This window comes from Peromyscus californicus, unplaced genomic scaffold, assembly GCF_007827085.1.
Source record: "Peromyscus californicus insignis strain IS unplaced genomic scaffold, ASM782708v3 Scaffold_17__1_contigs__length_78620276, whole genome shotgun sequence".
Lineage (NCBI taxonomy): Eukaryota > Metazoa > Chordata > Mammalia > Rodentia > Cricetidae > Peromyscus > Peromyscus californicus.
Window position 1 is genome coordinate 64826162 of NW_026294469.1, and position 6000 is coordinate 64832161.

The following is a 6000-nucleotide window of genomic DNA, read 5'->3' on the forward strand; positions in this document are numbered from 1 at the left end:
CAACAACCAACTCGGGTTTGGGGATATTTTTGTTTGTTCTTGTTTATGTTCTTGAGAAAGTATGTCACTATATAGCATAAACTGGGTGTCTTAGGGTTTCTGTTGTTGCAATGAAACACCATGACCAAAAAGCAAGTTGGGGAGGAAAGGGTTTATTCTGCTTACACTTCCATATTGCTGTTCATCACCAAAGGAAGTCAGGGCAGGAACTCAAACAGGGCTGGAACCTGGAGGCAGGAGCTGATGCAGAGGCCATGGAGGGATGCTGCTTACTGGCTTGTTCCTCATGGCTTCCTCCGCCTGCTTTCTTATAGAACTGATGACCACCTGCCCAGGGATGGCACCACCCACAGTGGGCTGGGCCCTCCCGCCTCAATAATTAATTTAAAAAATGACCTACAGGCTTGCCTACAGCTCTATCTTATGGAGGCATTTTCTCAATTGAGGCTCCTTCCCATCCGAGGACTCCAGCTTGTGTCAAGTTGACATAAAACTGGCCAGTACACTGGCCTAGGATTTTCAATCTTACCTCAGCCTCCCTAGTACTGGAATTACAGGCATGTGCCCACACTGCCTGCTCCAACTTAGAATTTTATAGTCAATGAACTATCTTCCTAAAGTAAGGCTGAGATAAATTCGTATCAGACCATCAAAAGAGAGAAAAGTCATCACTGGGGGGATCACATTAAGAAGATACTAGGGAATTATTCAGCAAGAATAAAATGATCTGAGAAAGAAATGCTGGGGAAACAGGGAAATCGCAGATAACGAGGTCATCCATTGAGGAAAATGCAAATTCATGTCACCTATGTAAACCAGTCATATCCAAGAATGTCCAATGGGGTTGAAATGTAAATTAGGACATAGAACAATAGAGAAACAAAGCCGAGGAGAAGAAATGGAATGAAAGTATTTTACATGAAGCACATTGCTGGGGACGTTAAAGGTATCAATTAGATAGACCACGTCTGTCTCTAAGAAAACCAATATGGATTTTTTTAAAAGATTTACTTATTTATTATGTATACAGTGTTCTGCCTGCATGTATACCCGCATGACAGAAGAGGGCACCAGATCACATTGTAAATGGTTGTGAGCCACCATGTAGTTGCTGGGAATTGAACTCAGGACCTCTGGAAGAGCAGCCAGTGCTCTTTACCTCTGAGCCCTCTCTCTAGCCATCCTCCATATGGATTTTTAAAGTAATGCATAAATCAAAAGTGAGTGGCAGAGAAGTTGGACACACACACACATACCTGCACACACGCACACGCGCACTAAGCCAAAGACAGCAATAGACATAAAGTATGATTGGAGAACTTTTAAGTTAAATATGGTCATTTATGAAAAAAATAAAGTTAAGATTTGTACATATTTGAGTCCTAGTGTTAAGTACCGAGAGGTTTCTTCCACACCAGTCAAGCACGGAGTTGATTAAAATGATTAAAATCAACTACAGACAACAGGAGGGGCTGCTCCAGCAGATCTCAAGGTCACCAATCTTCACAAGTTCGTTCATCGCACTAGTGTGTAAATGTGGACACGGAGACCATTTCAACAGAAGAGCAGTTCTTGAAATAGACAGCTATGTGCAGCTGACAGATGAAAGTGTTCTGCAGAGAAGCGGGGAGAGCATGGACTTTCCAGTATGTGGAACTGGGAGCATTAAAATCCAGACCCTACCTCACACTGTGCATAAAAACCAACTCCAGGTGAACGGTTGATCTCAGTGTGAACTGCAAAATAATACAGCTAGAAAGAGGTAACTTTAAACATCCCAATGATACATCAACCACAAAGGAACCAGATTCGCTGGACTGATGAAGACGAGAAACTCCTGTTCATCCTAAGGCATCATTAAGAGAATAAAAGAGGAGAGGAGACATCCTGGGTTTGCTACACTCAGGAAACAGAAGACATCCAGGTATGGTGGCACACACCTGTGATCCAAGCAGTGGGGAAACTGAGGCCTCTGGAGGCTCATGAGTCAGCCTGGGCTACTTAGAGAGACCCTATCTCAGAACAAATAAGCGGCATTGGAAACAGAAGTCACCAGGCCCCGAGTGGAAAGACACTGGACAGCTATAGCAAACATGAGCAGGACTGCAGCAAGCATCTCTCAAAAACCAACAGCAAGGTGACCAGCAAGCCTCGGAAAACGAGCACGGTTCCTTTACTCATCAGAGTCATCGCAGTTAAAACTGCAGTCCAGAACCACAACCCAAAACCAGTTTGGCTAAATCGTTAAAGCTGACAATACCAAGTGGTAGCAAAGATGTGTAGCAAGCAACTATTCCCCTAAACTGCTGAAGAGGTGGAACTTGGTATAATCACTTTGCAAAATTATTTGGTACTATCAGCTGAAGTACACATACAGACCTCAGGACCCTTCCCCTCGCTCTATGCCCCCACACAAGTATATCCATATGCTCACTGAAACATACATCTACAAACATTCATAAGAAGCATTGTTCATAACTGTCCTGAACTGGAAACAGTCAGTGGCAGAAAGAGAGAAATTGAGGCTTTGGAAAAACGGGAGGCATGGCCCATACCCATTGGGAAGTAAGTTAAGAGAACTCCCATCTGGGCACTCTTGTTGAGGACATTGCCCTCCCTGATGGAGGGAGGCCTCTCTCCTCCAAGCAGGCCTTTTCCAAGCCACCACAGTAGACAGAAGTAGAGGGTGGCTCCTTGTTGGTTGGTTGATCGGTTAGTTTCTGCCACACTGGAGACTGAACCCGGGGGCCTCTTGTGTGAGGTAAATACTTTACCACCACTTGTATCTCTATTCTTTTTTATATTGTGTTTTGAGGCAGCCTCAGGAAGTCACCCAAGATGGCCTTCAACTCTCTGTGTAGCTCAGGTGGGCTTCGAACTTGTGACCATCTTGCTTCCCGAGTAGCAGTTGGGGCCAGCTAGAAGTCAGCTTGTTAAGTCAGTCTGTCTCAAAGAACATTCAGAAGTTATGCTCTAACACACTTGTCCAGCCTCTGCAGGCCTCTCTACCGATAGCTGTCAGCTCCCAGCCGGAGCTCTGAAGTGGGAATGGAGTTTGGGGTGAGGACACCCCTGTTCCCTAGAAGTCTCACATAGTAAGTTCAGAGCCCATGGTGGGGAGAAGATGGACAGCGCGGGAGCCAAGGTAGCCCTGCCCGCGGCACACGGTGGCTCTTCTTTCAAGCACTACTTCTCATGTTTTCTCTACCTCCCAGATGCAGAAGCAGCCAGGAGGGGCCGTGGGACCTCTCAGAGGAGTTCTCTGGGAAGTCCCCATGCTTGCTAGACAGGACAGTTTTGTGCTGAGGAGTCTGGGCATCCTTGGTCTGCTGTCACGGCATTGCTGGCTTTACCCAGGAGGTATCCCAGAGCAGTGTGGAAGCAGAGAGCCTGGGTGGTCACAGGATTAGGGCCCTGCCTGAGCCTGGGTAATTATTTCTGAATCTCAGTTTCTTCTAATGTAAACTAGGAAGTTCATCCACCTTGATGGGTATGGAAATTAGGTATGATTCTGCAAAACTAGAGAGGGTGTGTAAGGACCAGGAGTTAGGGCTGAGAGAGGAGAGTGTTTGTAGGGCAGTGGAAATGCCCCGTGATTACTGCAGTGGTCAATACTGGCACCACACATTTGTCGAGTTCCATGAAATCCAGAACACCCACATGTAAAATATGGGTGGTAATGTGTCTGTGAAGGTTCATGGGCACTAATGGACCACTGTGTGTGGGGGTGTTGATGGTTGCCAGGCTACTGGTGCATGGCGACTAGGATGATACAGACCCTCAGTGCTTTCCATTCATCTTGTGTAAACCTAAAAAAGCTGGAAAAAAGGTTTTAAACGCGCTTAGTAAGCGCTTTAAAAGACATTCTTTGTCTACCTTGTATCAGTTTCTAGATACTCAATAAGAGTAAAATAGGTATTGCTTGTAAAACACAGAGAGTTGGGAGTCTAGGAGGTGGCAAGAAATCTCCCCAAAGAGAACATGAACCACGCGTCAGTTGTTAGGACAGGAAGGCAACCATGCCAGGGACCTTCTAGTGTAGCGGAACTCCGTGAGGAAGATAAGCAGGCCCTGGGCCCTAGCGCCCCCGCGTGGCCGTCTTGGGCATTGCGTCCGCGAGAAACAAAGCGGCTCCGTGCGGCGGGGCGGGACCGCCACCCCCAAAGGATCCACGTCTGCAAAGAAAGCAGCTGAGCTCTGGACACGCTCCTGGAGATTACTGCGAATGGCAGAAGAAAAGGTACGACGAGACGCCCCGTCCTTTGGGAAAGGCTACCAGCCCGAGCACCGTCCAGCCCCGGAGCCGAGCTGCGGAGATGCCACTCGCGCCAAGTAGGAGAGCGAGACCAAAGGCCACTGTCATGGGGCTGGGGCTGCTGCGTATAGTGAACCACTGAGCATCGCTTTACCAGTCCAGAGCCTCCGGCCCCTGCCAGGAGCCTCATCAAGTTTGGTGCCTCTGTGTCTCCTGGTCCAGCCGGTAAAGGCTGCCTTTGCTCGGCAGCACCACCTTAGGGTCAAAGGAGGAAATGCAACCAACGCCTATGGAACAAATCGAGAGCCACCAACCTTGGCAAGGAGGGGAACCCTGGTGAGGACAGGCTATGGTGCTGCCACTACTGTCCTTTACTCCGATCCAGAACTAGACAAGGATCCTTCTTCTGCACCCTGGGCCTGGCTAAGACCAAGCAGGATAGCCCATCAAGGCCCCACTATGGGGTCGAGAATACTGGAGGGAAAAAGCTAACAGACCCTCTGAATCTAGACTCTCCTTCCCCAACACACGGCCTATAGTACAGTTCATCTTCTAAGGTCTAAATCAATCCCTATTCCACCTTCCAAGGCGAGCTCCGGGAAGAATTAGTTCAGAGGCTGCCTGGGAACACCTCTCTTTTCCTCAGAAACAGACACTCAAGAGTGGCCTTATAGACACAACCCCTTGCCTCCTCCCCCATCCCCGACACAAGTGTGTGCACAGCCAGGCACTAGCCATCCTTTGGAAAGGTATAAATGCCATCTACTCAGTCGTTAGTCCTTGGTCACAGATTTCACCTTCGCCAACCCTGCCCCCACCCCATAGCCAACATTTTCCTCTAGGATGCTAAGGGTGGAAGACCCCAGGGAGAGCATTTCACACCTTCCCATCCAGCTGAGAGGATTTTCCAAGCGTCTCTATGCCATGGTAAGCTCACAGCAGGTCTCCTCAAGCCTGCCCCTCTCTGACTCCAAGCTCCCAGCCTCAAACATAGCCTCTTCCTCTGGAGACTATTTCTCAAAGTTGTCAAACACCTTGAGTATGAACCTGCTGAGGCTGTCACTCCTCAGTGACATGGGATGAGCCACCTGCAAGAGTCTTTAACAGCTGACTAAATACAGGGGCTGTGGCCACTTGTGACACTACTGTGTATACTTAAACACCAGGGCTTGGAAATCACTCCCTAGTGACCTGCTTTCTTAGGGAGATCCATCTTGGTTTCCATATTCTAGACTAGGACAAACCAGATAGGAAATACTGTAGACTCTGGGAGCCATGCACACTCTGTTGCAAGACTAGCTCTCCCCCTTAATGAAGGCTGTCACAGAGGATATGTGAATGAACAAATGTATAAAACTTTATTTGTAAAAAGCAGGCAGCCAGCTATATCTGAAGGTGGCTTTCTGTTGTTTAGCTTGGGTTAAGACCTATAATTTGTACTTTGGCATCATGACTCAATTGACTGGATGAGGTAAGTGTAAAGACTTCAGTCTGGCTTCAAAAGATCTAGATGTTAAGGCCAGACCCATGTCTCACAGTTGGGTAACCCTGAATCTGTTTTCTCAACTCTTAAAGTGGGAATAATTATGAATGTAGAGGATGGCAAAGATCACTGGAGACCCCACAGGTCTCCGATATGAGCTGAAATTTACTGTAAAGACCTTTATACCCTCCAGACCATTTTTATAAACTCTGGAATGTTCTATACTTACGAATTGCCCAGTGTGAATTCGAGGACCATCTGA